This window comes from Melopsittacus undulatus, chromosome 4, assembly GCF_012275295.1.
Source record: "Melopsittacus undulatus isolate bMelUnd1 chromosome 4, bMelUnd1.mat.Z, whole genome shotgun sequence".
Taxonomy (NCBI): Eukaryota; Metazoa; Chordata; class Aves; order Psittaciformes; family Psittaculidae; genus Melopsittacus; species Melopsittacus undulatus.
The window spans coordinates 22,065,892-22,082,872 of NC_047530.1; the positions used below are offsets into that span (position 1 = coordinate 22,065,892).

General features: G+C 46.9%; 1 long non-coding RNA gene across 1 annotated transcript; it reads right to left on the bottom strand.

Annotated features, from left to right (window-relative positions):
* Positions 1–11,737: 11,737 nt before the first annotated feature.
* Positions 11,738–14,600, bottom strand: LOC115946583 (uncharacterized). The gene is made up of 2 exons (XR_004080630.2): positions 14,396–14,600; positions 11,738–14,263 (listed from the first exon to the last, which is right to left on the bottom strand). It is a non-coding gene; the product is annotated as an uncharacterized lncRNA (long non-coding RNA).
* Between the last annotated feature and the right edge of the window lie 2,381 nt (positions 14,601–16,981).

Here is a 16,981-nt window from a genome sequence, read left to right on the forward strand (position 1 = left end):
TAGCCCGGGGCAAGCTTCTCATTAATACTGCAGGAATATATAAGCATTTTGTCCGACATAACATTTTCCTTCGGTATTATACCTGACACGATCAGACCTTTAACGTGGTAATAGGGCTCACTTTAAAGTTCGTGTACTTGCTGCCGTGCCCCCCCCTCCCCAGTTTCAACTGGGTAGCAGCTCTTTCTTAACAGGCAGCGGTTTGACCCGAAGCACACTTTCTCCCCTAACAAATATTGTATGAGGTGGGCGGAGGTGGTAAAAGTAGCTTTTGATCTTGTTTGTATAATATGCAAAAGGACATCAAAGCGAGGGAAGAGGGGGAGGGAGAGAAAAGAAAGCAAAGCAGGAATAGCCCTAGTCACTGGAACACCAAATCGCTCATGAATAGCTAAATAAAATGTAATTAGGAAAACACGATAAATTAGTGGTTCTTTAAAGACAGAGATGGTGGAGGGGGCTGGGAGCGCTGCCAGGGCAGGCGGGCGCGTCCCGTTTCGAAGGCAGCCCCGAGGACAACCTAAACAAAGCCCGAACCTCGGAGGGGGGACAGGAAAGCCCTGGGGCAGACCCCGCGGAGCCCCCCCTGCCTCGCCGTCCTGGAGGCGACTCCCGCCGGCCTCATCCCGCCCAGGAGAGCCGGGGGACGCGGGGCAGCGGCGGTGGGAAGCAGACGAGGGGAGTCCGGAGGTGTCCGGAGCCGCTCCCCGGGGGAGTGAAGAGAAGCCGGTTTTCCCGCGGGGCGCTGCAGGTTTCGGGGCGTTCCCGGGCGCTCCCCACCGTGGCGAAGGGGGGGGGGGGGGGGAAAGAGGGGCGCGGAGGGGGCTGGGAGCGGCGGGGGCGCCTGTTTGTTTGGGGTTGGGTTGTTTGTTTGCCATGTGGCCTTTCCTTTATCTTGATCGGGGGTGGTTGCCGGCACTGAGTTTAATTGATTTGCGGGGCGGGCAGTTGAGACCATCAAGGGAAACTTCAGCTCTTCCAGACGGTGCAGAAAATAACGATCGTATCGGTGAAACCAGTGCGAAGAGCAAACACAGCCTCTCCTTGCATGCATGTTCACAGGCGGATGGGGATGGGGCCACCCCAGAGATCCGGGGTGCCCGGGTGAAGCTGCAGGGCCGACCCGGCTGCCTGGGGCACACTCGGGACCCGGAGAGGTCTCAGAGGAGCCTCTGGCCCTCACCCAGTTGCCCGCTGCAGCCTAAGGGCTGCAAGAGGGAAGAAGCTGGCAGGATGCACCTGCACCAGAACGGCTGGGAAGGACACATAGAAAAGAGTGGCCAAATTCACACCCACCCATCTCACCCCCCCCAAGGCAGATTTCCTCTCTGTCCCCGAGCTGAGCTAGGCAGGCCAACCCAATCCTGCCTGCAGGCAGCACTCCTTCCAGCTCTGTGCCTGGATGCCTCCTTCCCACAACACTGGGGCTCTCACATTACTGGTGCTTCCTTGCCACCCTGTGGTCCTGGGGGATCCAGCCGAGCCTGCAGGACCTCTTTTCAGTTCCTATCACAGTAACAGCACTACCTGTAATGCAAAGACCATGTCTCACCTGTGCTTGGGGCAATTGAGGTGGCTCTCAATTTGCTCTGTCCCTGGAGCAAAGCAAGGGCTTCAGCACTCCCCAGGTCATGACCTGCCTTGTAGGGAAGGGCTGGATGCAAAGACTCTCCTGTCACTGCCTAGCCTTGGCAGCTTAGAGCTGCTCTTGGGCCTGTTCTGGCTTAGTCCCCTGCCTCTCTGAGACCCTGCTCTCCAAGGGGAGATCGAAAGCCCTCCTGTAAACAACTGGTGAAGGTCAGGGGAAGGAAAGCCTGACACCACTTAATGAAAGACAGTTGCAGACAATCTTCTGCTCAGTTGTGCGTGTCTGGGAGGCGTGGGGATCTCTGTGTTCAAGCTTTTTAATTTCCATTCTAATTTGCAAGTCATAAGGAGAGGCAGTGTGCAGTCCATGGTCTCCCATTTAATTTCATGTCACCCTAATCATGCCAGTTTAACCCTCACTCACTTCCCTAGGTGCTTCTTATGCTCAGCCGTAGCTAACATCTGCTCTGTAAAACAACATACCTGGACACACTGGTGTCCTGCCTGCAATATAGATCTGTGGTTCCAGGACCATTTCAGTGATCTCTGCCCAGATGTAGCAGCAGCCCGCAGGAACAGTGGAAAAAAACAAACAGCAATCCCTGCCTCCTTGTTAATGCTTGGTTGGATGTTTTTTAGGAGGTGGTGGGAGCGAGGATTACTTTTTCTGCCTGCCTGTCTAGAACTGCCTTTTCCCTCGGTGCGAGGACGCGCATCCGGACAGTCCCTCGCAAGGCTGCGCGTGGCGGGGGGGAGGCGCAAATCCTGGTCCCCTTCCCGTGCTGCTGGGGTCAGGGACCCAGCAGAGCCTCCCTGGGCCGAAGCGCGCCTCACTGGGCGGCGGGAGAGGCGGTTCAGCACCGCGGACAGCGGTGCCTCTCCAGTTGTGTCCCCGCCGCCCTCCCGCTCCTCCTGCTCCTCCCAGGAGAAGGATGCCCTGGACCGCTCCGCCTCAGCGGGTGTGTGCGATGTTCAGAAGAGCTTGCGGCGTCCGCTGGGGCTGTATTTTTGGCAGAGGGATCCCACAGTCTGCAAGGTGACAGGCGGTGCTACAGGAACAGCTCTGGACGCTGTTCTGCTCTCTCCCGTGACAGGTTTGTGTTACTAAGCCCACACAGACAAGAGTGAGAAACGATTAAGGTCACTCGTGCCTTAAACGAGGTAGCAGCCTCTCGATGCCCACCGCTGCCCGCGGGCAGATCCTCACTCCGCTGCGGGGAGCAAACGAGGATTAACCGGGTGTCGTCCTCCTCGCTGGTGGGGCTGTGAGTGCCCTGCGCAGCAAACGGGACACAGGGGAGGCTTTATGCGAGGCAGAGGGCAAGGAGAGAGGGAGCAGACCAGCCCTGGCTTCCAGCCTTCATTAGGCAGCCTCCTGTCTCCCCAGTTCGGAGCACACAAAGTTGAGCCCGGGGACACACTGCCTTGTGACAAATAGGTAGTTTAAAAATAAACATCACGTTTTACATAGCAGTATTTTCATCAAAGTGTAAACAACATTACAACAAAAATGGAAATACCCAGGAAGCTGCAGCAGAAAGAATCAGCTTTGCTGGCCACACAACAGAAGCATTGTGGATGCCCCATCCCTGAAAATGTTCAAGGCCAGGTTGGATGGGGCTTTGAACAACCTGGTCTATTGAAAAGTGTCCCTGCCCATGGCAGGGGGTGCGGAACTGGATTATCTTTAATATCCCTTCCAAAACAAACTATTCTGTGAATCTATGATTTACAGATTTTGCGACTTGAGAACATTATCAAGCACGGCCCTTCAAATACAGCCTACACTTCTCAGCCCCCACTAGACAGTGAAGATTACACTGTAAGGAACAAAGTCAGAAAACATATTCCTGAGATCTCAGTGGGGCCTTTTCTTGTATCCCCTCTCAGTTCATGCAACACCTGCCTTACTGGAGAAGTTGCTGCCTTATTTCTTTCACCACATTGGATCCTGATTGCATTTTTCTTACTGCCCTGGCCACCCCAGAGCACCTTATTAATCCTTTAACCAAGCAGAAAAATTCCATTCTCTAAATTCAATTTTAAAAATATATTTGATTGCAAAGAGAAAATTGTGTATCTCAACTAACATGGGGCTGCTTTGTCAGTAAGAGACAACAGAGCAGATGATTATTTGTCATCAGCTGAGTGGCTCCTCGGAGCAGATCTGACTCACAGCACCATGCAGGAACTTTTTGATTTGGTAATGGTGGAAGCTGAGCCGGAATACCAAATCTCAGGTATACACAGGACAAGGAGCATTTAGCAGTCTTCGAGCAGCAGCGGCGGCTCCAGAGCGGCGCGGGGCGCCCGCGGAGCGCAGCCGTTCCCGGTCTGTGCTTCTCTCTCTCGGCAGATGGCACTGCTCCGCCAGTAACCGCCCGGGAGCCGGGCGCCCGCCCCGCCCCGCCCCTTCCCCGGGCCCGGGCGGTAAGTGGGGGGACGCGCCGACGGCGAAAGAGCTGACATAGGAGGAGCGAAGTGGAATGGGCCAGGGAACACCTGCACGGCAAGGGCTGGAATTCAGACAGGCCTTCTGCAAATCAGGAAAAGTCCTAATAAATCACATACCACAACACATAAATGGATCAGCGAATTATCAGTGGTTCTTTCCTTCTATCCTTTTTCTTCCTCTCCATTCTGCATGAGGGTGCTTTATAAACACAGTTTTGAAATCAAGTTGCTAGACCAACCTATTCATCTGCTGGACTTCTTCAGAAAACCATATTTTTCGAGTTATTTGACTTCTGTGCCAAAGTTTGGCTGTGTATTGTTTATTCTCAGTCCTAGGATAGAAAGGAAGAAGACCTGAACCAATGTCAGGGTGCTGACAGCCTGAGAAGGCAAAGGAGAATTAATACTTTTTTTTTTGTGAAACAAGGAAGAAAGGGGGTGTGAGAGCATCAGTCTGGCACATGGAAAACATTGCTGGAGAGCCTATGACACAAAGAGTGATGACAGGTTCTTGCATAATATGACACTTAAAAATACAAATGCTTCACTAAACTGGAAAATCACTCCTTCTGTACCCACTCAGACACAGACATTCTCAGGCTACAAACACTTCACTTATACATGAAGCTCCTATGGGCTTACCAGTGCTCTTGCACTTATATTCCTGGGCAATCCTGAACCAGCATGGTTCAAACATCATGAAGGAAATGAGCAGCTCCAGCTAAATGGGAAAGTAAGCAGCTGTTTAGAGCACCAGCAACCAGACATGGCAGAATGACCATAAGCTCCAATGCCCCTATTCCCTTTGCTAGAACTCTAGAAAGCCAGGCTGGAAGCTATGGACCCTGATGTGGAAAAAGAAAAGATCTCTCTAGTGCTTTTATAGAGGCGCATCTTCCCCACAACAGTAGGGACACCAAGCCAAAATCTCTCCCCCTATATTTTTCCTCCTAATTGCAGAAGACACCTCACGTACATCTTTATTTATAGAGCAATGTATCAATGTATTTATAGAGCTGCTTTGCCTGCACAGCTGAGAAGCTTTCACCCAGCTCTGCTGAACACATCAAGCCAAAACATTCCATCACACACCAGATGCAAATTGATCATTCAAACAAAGGAAAAGTTTGTTTCCAGTGGGGGAGGAAAGAATTCAGAAACATCTTCAGAAGACTAAAACAATAACTGGGAGAGGCGGCTCCCTGGGACACTGATTCTGCTATCTAAACCTTAACAGGGACTTACCTAAAAAAACTAGCAACAACTTTGAGCAACAAAGGTTACTTTCTCCTCTGATTATCCTTCTGGCAAGTGGAACTGAGGGGAAAGGTCAGAACAAATCAGGAGTTTGGAAACACAGTCAGGAAGATGGTGATGAAGATGAAAAGAAACAAGAGGGAAAAGAGAGGGAAACACAGATGGCAAAAGGCTAAGAAGAGGCCGGAAAAAGTAGCAATCCCCTGCAGAGACAGACACCCCACTGATAGATAAGGAGTTAAAACTTCATTGAAAAAGACTCCAAAGTAAATAAATACCTAAGACACATTTCTTTCTACCCTTTTCCTAACACATTCATCCTAATCCTTCTCCTTCCTCCACCAAGGCATGCATCCCCTTCTTGCCTTCATTTCAAGTCACCTCTTTTATCAAACCTATCCAGAAACATGACCTTAGTACAGCACAATGAGCACATTGGTGGGTTGCTTTCCTAGGCCACTGCCTCACCATGCTGACCTGCAGCAAGATATGCCATCCATCCGTCCACTGCCGATTCACCATCTATCCATGAACAGCAAGAGGTCCCAGCTCCTCTGGCAACATGACATCATAGCCTATTATTTTCAGCTCCTTAACAGATCTTGATAAGTTTCCAGTACACAGTCAGGAATAACCCCAGTTTATACAAGGCTGCACGTACTCAGTGCCCGCTCCCAACTGCTCTGAAGTTAAATCCACAGCTATAGGAAGGGTGACAGCAGCAGCAAAGTCTTCAGCTATACTGTTTGAACTTATCTTTGCAAAGATGATAGTTTCCATTTTGTCAACACCAGTGACCCAAAAGTCATGACTAAAAGCACCCAAATAGAAGAGCTAAGCCACCAGGCTTACAGCCTACACCACCGGGACTCAAACAGTCCTCTTCTCCTCTTCAGCTTGGACACATAGGGTCACCTAGGACATGCTGCCACCAAACAAATGGCCCTTTGCCTTTTTTTTTTTTAACTAACCACTCACAGGAGGAGCAGCAGCACAGGAGTGGATGGTTCACCATTACAGTTATGCCAGCTTATAGTATTTTCTTTTTCTTAACTGCCTTAGTTACGTTAATGCTGGTATAGCTAAATGTGCCAAACCGTTATAGGTATGCAGGTCCCGTAGGTTGTTTCTCATGCCTCTGAATGATCTTCTGTCCCAGGACAGTGCAGTTACTACCAGCAGTAAAGGATGTCTTGGGCTAATACTGAGCCCTGCTGAAAAGTCAGCTTTTAAAGGAAGATGGGCAACAACTTATTATTCCTATTACAGTCAGAAATTTTCTCAAGAGACATTATATAAAAAGTGAACTAGAACTTCATGTATGCTCTTTCTGGAATTCATGGTACATGGAAGACTATTGATACTTGCTTTCAGTAGGAAGCCACCTGAAGCCAGGGTAGTTCTCTCTCTGTGAGATCTATGCAAACACATTGAGATCTTTCTCTACAGATATATGCAAACACATTCTGCATTTGTTTTTATTGATCAATACATAACAAGTAATAATTCATAGCTTCATGGAGCTATATCCATAGGCTGAAACATCTGTGATAGAAACACTGTTCCCTGATCACTGTAGTATTACTAAATAGCATCTGAAGTCATGGCTGTATGGGTTCAGAATGACACCAGCCCAGATGAGATAAGTATTGGGCAGCAAGTGAATACTGGAAATGCCCATGCTCCTGAATACCAACAGGCTGCAAGATGCAGAATCTTACACCACTACAGATACAGTATCTAGACTGCTTACAGTTAAGTCTAAATATGGATTTTGGAGCAAAGTTTAGGTTTGGGGGCTAGAAAGGCATTTATTTGCAAGATGCTGGCATCTTCTAGGATATTAAATGTTTAATGCACAGCCTGCGCAATCATTAAAAATCCAGTGCTTGTTTTTGAAGTAGTGTGGTCACTCTGTTGTTTTTTTTTAAACCCTTATTACAAAATGGAATGCATAAGAAGAGCCAGGAAAAATATGTTTGTGTTTACTAGGGAAAGAAAAACAGGGAGGGAAGACATGAACAACATTATTATATGTGATGAATCTCCTGTTTATTTTAGAGTCTGGAAATTGCCTTATTTTTTCAATTGGACCACATGTCTTTGTAAAAGATGTGTTCCACTCCAAACCATAAATATTCCAGGGACATCCTCTTAGTAGTGTTATGCAAGAGAGTGAACTAGCTTATCCCAATGGAAGGCATTCACACTGCCTCCTGACGCAAATTTGATTTAAGCCTGTCTTCTACACTCTCTCTATAGCAAAGGGGATTCCGTACAGGAGCCTCACTATAGTTCTGTCCTCCCTTTGGAGATATCTGGGAAGACAAGCCTCTTCACACACGCCATCTAAAATTAGTGTCATGTGAACACCCTCTTCTGGCCTTACAAACTCTGGGTCTATGAAAACAATAAAACACTGTTCTTTAATTTGACATGATCACAACTGCCTTTTACAATTTTACATCTGAATCTGGTTAGAGGGAGCCTGCGATGCCACCACTTTGGTCTTGAGTATTTGACAATATGCTGCTGAGGTATGAAGCCAGTAGTGGTTCCCAAAGAAACCTGCACAGCTCAGCTGAGTCCACATTAAGCTGTGTGAATGTGGAAGGGCAAGCTTGGCCTGATGAGGCAAGTTTACATACAGGCTGCAGTGAGAGTGGAAGGCTCAAGTCAGACTGAAATTCTGTCAGATTTTCTCCTTCTAATTCTTAATCACCTTTAAGATCACATCCATCCATGAGAGATATTAAGGTGCCCAGGAACATGATCCACGAATGTCAGCATACACCACAGGAAGATGCTTATTCTGAGAGGAAAGATTAAGGAGGAAGCTCAAGACACTGCAAAGAGAAAGGCTATGATGCAAAGATCCTCTTCATTCTCCAGATCCTCATTGGCTGGAGCTAGGTGCTTATGAATTCTCTCTGCCGGGCAATAAAGGTATCAAGTGAAGCTCTTTCCAGATCTCTTGCTGCCAAGAATTTAAACTGCCCTTCTCAATAGCCCACCAAAAGTAATTTTTCTATGCACCAGTTGAGCTTCACAAACCTTCTGACCTGGTAATAAGATCAGCAAAACACAGGTTGGGCCAGACAGCATTTGGGATTAGGAATCACTGGTTTTACCTGAAATGACAAATGCACAGATCATTGTAGCAGTTTTAGTATCTTCTGATTGTTTATTCTGTTCCATCAGTGTACACAAATAGCCGGTGTTTTTCTGGGTTTATGCCCATGTGAAAGAGAAAATACTTAGCTTTCCATTTGGATGTCATACTATTAATAGAGAACATCTTTAGAGGCTTATTACAATGCAATACTGACAATTGCAAACACTAAGAAAATGAAAAAAAAAGGACATAATCCCCACCCTACAACAAAAATCACAAGAGTAAAAATGGTTTTGATTCCATTTGTTTACCAGTTTCTGAGCATTTCTGTGTCATCAGGTTACTATTTCAAACCCTTCTGCCACAATGAGAGCTAGCAACTATCTTAAAGATTCTCAGCTATCCTTAAATCACACAAATCCTGAAGGTGGAGCCTTCAGGGCAAAAAGCATCTAACAAAACAAGCTAGCAAGGCACAAAAACAGCTAACAAGGTAATCGGAAATAAAATATCAGAGCAATTAATGAACCATCAACACCAAGCAGGTTCATAAGGTTGGCTATGATGCAAGACCCAGAGTGCCCCTCCTCCCCATCTGCTAGAACAGATTAAAACTGCCTAAAATGAAAAAAGGGTCAATATATTGCACTTTGGGTATTAATCCAGATCAACTGTGCACAATATTCCTGTGAAAAAATAACCGAACAAAGCCCCACACCCCAAAAAAATCAGCTGGGGCTTTTGGTTTGAAGCCAGTTTTCCCAGTCTTGATTTCTTATGGAGTCACGAAAAAAGCTACTGGCAAAAATAGCTCTCTGTAAGACTCATGAAATGTGGTAACTAAACATTATTATAAATTTATTTCATCTTGACACCAGAAACAGCTCTACAGCTGCTTTATGATACTATGAAGGTTAAACTACTACAGAACAAGTACTCCTGCGTGCAGCTACTATAAAAGTGTCACTGAATTATTTCTAATTTTAGTGCCCGTTATTCTAAAAATTGCTTCCCGCTGCACTCCAGGAAGCAAGAAAAAAGATGATTCACATAAACTTAGCAGCTGAGCAACAACATGGATATAACCAATGGAGCAGAGCAGCGATGTACAACTAGAGGGATTGCATTGTCTGAAACTGCGCAGACTCACAAGGGGACTCAAGAAACCATAGTCCACAATGTGTAAGTCTTGTGGCTGATTTAGTGATGCTGCCCTACTTTCTAGCAAAGTAAGAGAAACAGGTACTTTTAGAGTAGAATGAGCCTCACTTATTTCAGCCATCCAGTTTAAGATGATGAGATGAATCACACTGGAGAACAGCCATTTGTCTGCACTAACTATAGTTAGTTCAGGAAACTGATTTTTTGTTTTGTTTGTTTTTTTTTTTTTTTTTTACATTTTGTCAAGTTAATTATATCCAGGTGTCCAATAAAAGGTAAACTGGCAGAACACTATTCCAGCTTCAAATACTACTACATCCCCCAACACCTTGGACCCAAATTGGTCACAAAAAAAGAGAAACAATCTTAAACAGTAGATACTACAAATTTCCCAGACATGCTTGTAGAAATTGGTGTTTTCAAAAGGCATTACTTTTACCGGTATTCCTAGATACCAGTAAAAACCATTATCTGAGAGATGGGTCTGTCTAAGAGTATCAAGAACATGACATGAAGCAATGTAAACTAAAACAAGATGTAAGCCACTGATCCCTGTATGAGACAAAGACAGAACAAAAACTAGTTAATGAGATGATCACCAGCACTCATTTGCTACAGTATAAATTCCTGGATACTATGAACAACTTGAAAATTGTGCAAATTCTAAAGTTACAGTTTGTCAGATACATTTTTGTCAAATAAAGGAACCAGAAACAAATAAGCTAGCAAAAAAATCATGCCTTTAGTGTTATCAAGCATGGACTTTGTCACCCCATTTATCTTATGGGGATGCCGCTACTGTTAATATTGACAAATAACTGTATTTGGAAAATACATTTTTCAAAAATTACCTGCATTCTCCATCAGCAGTTTTGAGCACAAAATCACATACAGGGAGAAATACTTTCAAGGCCTGCACCTGAGTTGGGATAAACTGGTATAGCTACATAGAAATTGAAGGCCATACACTAATTTACATGGGCTGAAAGTATGTCCATTATTTCATGTCTATAGGATTGGAAGCTGACAGCAGTGGGTGAGCCTCTTCTCCTCCCTAGGTCAATAAAGCAAAAGCTCAGATCAGGCCTAAGAATTTCTGATCCTTGGAAGTGGTAGATGTCTGGTCTCTTGGCAGGGAAGCTATTGTGTGAACAACTGCAAGTACCAGCCAGAAGCTAAGCATAAACCTTCTGTGAATGGTGACTACTGATGTCTAGAAATACATTTTTCTTTTTATTAACTTTTCATAAAACAGCTTCTTACTGGTATTTTTAAGGGCTTCTAGAGATGCAACTACCTTTTGTTCAAGAACCTAAGTATGATGTCTAAGTATGATGTCAGCATTACTCAATAGCTGAGAAGCACCAACACCTAGATTGCTCTTACTCAGAGGGGTATTATTCAGTAGATGATGAAGAAACAGCAACCCAAAACACATCTTTCTTAATTCAAACACAGATTTGATTTGAATGCATACTTTACTAGCTGTTCGCCACCCAAACCTCTGACCAATCAGGCATCCCATATAACATACTCATGTGCATACTGAAACTAGGAAATGCTGCCAAAGCATTCAGCAGCCTACAGAAAAGGGCGGGGAAGGAGGAATGTGCTTCTACTTCCTGTTCTTGGGCAGAGGAGACAATGAGAAACACCTTCTTAGTCCAGGGGTTAGTCCAGAACCAGAAGATTTAATCTACCTGTTCTTCCACTCTGGCCATATGAACTTTGCTATTTATTTTAAAAGGGAGTTAAAAAAATAAATGTTATTATTCAAAGGCCATGATTCCAGTGATAGGAAACTGAAATATTATCTGAGATGTTAAGAGCTAAAGACATGCTCTGTAACAGCGGGGCAACGCTTTACCAAGTGTGGCAGTAGAGCCTCCTCCCTTCTTTCCCTCAGGCTTTTGCTTAACTTAGACAATATCACGAGGAAGGGCTGTTTGCCCAGAGGTTTTCACTGTATTTGTTGGGGATTTTTGTTTGTTTGTTTGTTCATCCACATGGCTTACTGCCAGCTTATGAAAACTGCAAGCCTGTCATCAGGAGTTCATGCAGTCTGAGGAAAAACAGCAGTTAGAAGTTGAGCTGATTCCATACCTTTAAAATGTCACAAAATAGAATACACATAAAAGAGTCCTTCCAATAACATTGTGACACTTTCCAGTTTCAACCATGGATTATAATGAAGCATCAGTTTCTACAAGTGATTGGTAGAGGTTTGTCTTGACATGGACAATCCAGTACAGAAACATCAAGGTCTCGTATTTGTGTAAGCAGAACTCCCCCGCAGGTTTGCTCTTCCAGAATGACTGATGCTATTCCTCAAACAGAACTCCTTTATTATCCCTATCAGACAGGGTTTTTTTCAAACTTTTTCAGGGTATACTGCACTCAAACATAGGGAAAAAAAAGACAACACTTGCATCATCTTGAGCTGTACTAAGATGAGCAAAAAGAACTCCCTGGAAATAGGAAACCCTACTTCATACAGTTCATGTTCCCATTGATGCCCATGGATGGCTTGGATGCAGCCAGAAAGGATCAGGCTCATCAACTGGAGATGGGGCAAGAGAGAAAAACACTCGGTCAGATCCCAGCTGGTGTAAATCATTGTAACTCCATTCAAGTCAGCATGATTGCACCGATTCAAGCCAGCTGCAGATATAACTCACAGTGTGTTCTGCAAGTTTTTCAACTCTTCAGGGCTCTGCTCTGTTTAAACATTCACAACACCCACCAAAATTAATGAGAACTCTGTGTACAGAACACTACTGTTATTTCTTTTTAAATATTTGGGAGGTGCTCAGACTGTGATAATGAGTGCCATATATTAGAACCCAGACAGAATGGTATTGAATCATCAGACCCTTAAGTGGGACAGGTTGTTAATCTTTTCCTTGGGAGAGTATTTCAATTTTTGCCTTGGCAAATGAGGAATCATCATTAATAGATGCTGGGGTTCCACCTTTGCCAAGTCCCAGACAGAGTGTGTTTTTCCATTTGCCTTGGGCTTGTGTAAGCTTGCCTAAGGAGGCCAGCCTCGCAGTTTGAGAAACACTGCTAGCAGCCACCATACCCTCATTCCCAGCTAAATTAAACCCTATTATGCTGTAATTAACCTTGCCTAACTTGTTCTGAGTTACAACAGTAGGTAAAAAGCATGCTTTTCCTAGGCTGTCTCCAAGAATCCTTTTTACATATCAGGCTTGTCTACTCTTCAAATATTTCTCCTGGAAGCTCTTCTTCTGATCACAGCTCAATTGCAAGCAACATCAGGACTCTTCTTGATTTCAGTGAGGCTAGAATTACCTACAAATATACTCATGAACCACGTGCTCATGCCAGATGGCGTATTTTTGAGAAAAACAATACCACAGAAGTGATGGTAAGAAAACATATACACACCTTGTTGGGTTTTTAAAAGTTTAAAACATACACACATGCAGGCTCACTAATTTTCCCTGGTTAAATTTAAAGCAGTAGAATTACATTTTATGAATTAGTCTGTTGCCTGCTCTATGCAAGTTTTTTTTTTTTGCTTGTTTGCTAAACCCACCACTTTCCCAGTCCCATTTGATAGCTGGGGTAAGAAGAATGAGCATGAAGTAGGAAGAACTTATCATTTACAAAGCTACACTTCCACAAGAAAAAAAATGTTTTTTGAAGAATTGCCATTTCCAGATTTTTTTTCCTCCTATTTTTAAAGATCCCAAATTCTTCAGCTGTATTCTTAAAAAAATACAGCATTTTAGATAAGGTCCATCCAACTGATTAAGTCCACAGGCCTGCAAACCAGGCCATCAATGCAACAGTCTTACAACCACACACCGACATCCTTCTGACGAAGGCAGAACAGAAAGTCCAGATAATCCTTTAACTGCCTGCAATAGGCATATACATGGAAAATACACTATAAAATAGCAGAGCATAAAGGCTACACTGTCCTAAATAAAAGGACACTCAAAAAAACCCCATACTATTACTGAGTATATTGCACATATGACCAGAGAGGTGGGAAGCCTCTGAAGAATGCAGCCTAGAGAGTCAAAGGCAATCTCATTATTTTTTCTTTTTTTTAATCTGTGTATATGAATATATCGGGGGAATAAAGGACAGAATAAATGGGTTAAGCACTAAGCGTTGCAGCCTCCCGCAAACACAGCCAGCAGAAGTTATCCTACCTGTTCCTTTTAAGATACTGAAACTCAGTTCCCACAGTACATGAAGTAACTTTAAGTGCTTGCACTGACATTACTCCTGTGCCGCCCCGTGAGCGGGCACCACGGCAAGCGGTGGGTCCGTCAGCCCGGCCCGGCCACCGCCCCCTCCTCCTCGCCTCCCAGCCCTGGCAGCTCCCTTCGGCGCCGGGGCCGCACCCCTCCCCGCGCCCGGCCCGGCGAGTCCCCCGCTGTGGCCGAGGCCCGGGCCTGTCTCTAGCGCCGGCGCTTCTGGTCTCCGGCGGCGCCAGAGGGCTCGCTCGTCCGCCGCTGCCGGCCCGATGCCGGGGCCTCCCTGGTCAAGTGGTCCTAAACATTTCACAATTATGATAGAGAACTGTTGAACTGTTAAGAACCACTGCACCAAGGAGGCTGAGGAGCCGCGGTCCGTGGGGGAGAAGGGTGGGGGACGCGCTTCGCACTCGCTTCTGCCCCGAGCTTGGCTCTTCCTTTCGCCACGGCTGACCTGGGGACGAGACAAAACACGCGGGACTGGCGGGCGGGCTGGCGACCTCAGCGCCGCAGGGAGAGCGCCCTTCCCGCCCTCCCCGCCAGTCCGGCCACGCTCGAACGCTCCTCGCTCAGCGCCGCCACTTACTCATGGCCACCGTCCCGCGAACATCCCCCTGGCCTTGCGCCGGGGTTTTGAAAGCTTGAAGACAACAAGCTTTCTTTAAAAGGAAAAATATAAATAATGAAAGAAAAAAGTCTAAAAAGATAAAAAAAAAAAGAAAAAATAGAAGAAAATCCCCAGCCATTCTCCTCAGGGACCCAGCTCGGGACAGACCGAACTCGGCGGCCGGCCACAGCCACCCCTCTGCCGCGGCTCGCCCTGCGGGGCCCTTTTATACTCGCGCGGGTACCTCGCGGTGGATGAGCCGTCCCCTGCCGCGGCAGCCAGGAATGCAGCCCTCGCCCCTGACACGACCAGTTTTTCCGGGCTGCCTTCGCACTGACGGGGCGGTTTTGTTTCCAGCCATCATTTGGGGCGGCCAAACGTCAGCAGGTAGAAAAGGACAAACCTGTTCCAAGGCGGCGCGTTTCCTCCCGCCCGCCCTTCTGCCCTCCGCCCTGTCACCGGGGGGAAACTGCTCAACAGGTTTCGCCGAAGCTGGAGGTGGCTCCGCGAGGTGAGTAAGAGACTCCACCCTGCGCCCTCCTGACAGGAGCAGCCTGCTCTCGGCACTCTCCCGGCTCCCCTCGCCTGCCTGACAGCCGTAAAAAAAATCCCCAAACAACGAAACAACACAAAAAAAGGGCCCAAACCGGCGCGTCACGTTCTCCCGGGGATTTCGTCGCCGCAGTGTGAGCGCCTGCCTTGCCCGGGCTCCGCACTTGCCATGATGTAGTGCCTGGGGAGGGAGGCTGCCTCCCCCCCTTGCCTGCCGCGGGGCAGGCCTGAGGCGAAGAGGCCGGGTCTCCCTCCTCCCACCGCGGTGCTCCCAGCCGCGGCTTTCCTCCTTCCCCACCGGACAGTATGCCCAGAGGGGCAGAGGGTTGCCTGCAGAAGACGACGTGCGAAAGCCCCTTGAACATCCTGCGTGGGCTGGCGCCGTGGGTATGGGCTGCCCTGCCCTCCAGAAGGTAACACAGCATACCCTGCTTCGGCCCCGGAAGCATTCACTGCAGCTATACTCCTTTTGAATGTGGTTTGTTTGGGGTGACCCACAGTGTGCAGGCCACTGTGTTTGCACTGTGTCTCCCCCATTCTCCCCACAGCCCTTCTTTGGGGAGTGCCATGCCTTTTCAGCCTCTCTTTCTGCTGCCAAACGTTCCTGACCTTGAGAAGATCACGCTACTTGGTTTCAGAAAGGCAGAACTAAGAAACCAGGACTGTGAAACGCGAAGAAGGGCCTGATTTTCAGACGTGTTGGGCAGCCTACAGGGAGAAAATCCTGAACTTCCAAAAATCAGGCCACTTGCTCATTGTCACACCCTCAGCTGTGATTCAGGACACAGGCATCTCTCTGAGTTTGAGTTTGTTCAGTTTTGCTCGCAATTTTACTCTCTTCATCGAAAGAAACCTAATTCACCTAGGCTTCCAAGCTGTGTTGTTGGGTGAGCTAGGCGGCCTTCATGCCCTGCCACCTCAGGGTGGGGTTTATGGTAACCTAGCATGAGGCTTCCCCGTGGTGGCAGCAGGGATGCTGGTTAGTGGTGGTGCCAAGCTGCCTGTGTTGCCTGACCACATGCTGCTTTTGCCAGCCAGCCCAGCAGACACCATTCAAAAAGATGTGGATGGTAAACCCTGCTCTGCCAGTGACTCAGCTTCTGGCCTTAGCCAAGTCACTTCACCACACCTTGAGAGGGAGAGATAATGCCTACCTACCTCATCTTATGAGGCTTCACTAATGTTTATATAGTGCTTTGAATGTTTGAAGAGCTAAGTGCTGTGTATGAATTTTGGTGCTTCAGATCCTATGATCTTTGGCTCTTTAAAGATATATATGAGACTCAAGCTGATCCTGGAGGAAATGCCCATACAGGTGTCACAGAGGAGCAGGAGGGAGAAGCCCTTGTGGCTGTGCAGCAGCTGATCCATGGCTCATGTGAATGTGGTGCTTGCACCAGAAGCAGGAGCAGACAGGCTGCTCTAGGAGCCTATGCAAACCTCATGCTGAGGAAGCTCCCTGGATATAGGCTGGAAGCATTTCAGCCTTTTGGTAAAACCAGCTCTCGTTCTTTGCTCTGCCCTGTCAGACTCAAATCCAGAAGTTAAATTTTATGCCTTCTTCCAGATAGCCCAATCTGTAGGGATTTTCTGAGCCTTCTCGTTCTCTCGAAAGGATGTTCGCTTGCCTTGGGTAGAGGAGGGTGCACTATTAGTTAATTCAAAGGGGACCTCTGTCATTGGCATCAGTGGAAATCTGTGGAAGCAAGGCTGCTCTTTACTCCCTGTAAGGAGAGTAATTTGGTTTATGACACAGTGTCCTAGGTCTCCTACTCCTGCCAGCGGTGTACACAACACGCTGTGCGTGGTCGCATGAGCTGTGTTTTATATATAATCCCTCACTAACTATACTGCCAGCTCACAACTGCCCCTGACAAACACAAACCCACAGCCATGGTTCCACAATACCACTCAGCTGAATAATAACTTGACTGTCCATACTGACTGGGTGCAAAAGCTCTTTCTAGCTAAACCAGTCAGAGCCTACTGCTGCACTGGTGAGATATATAGTCC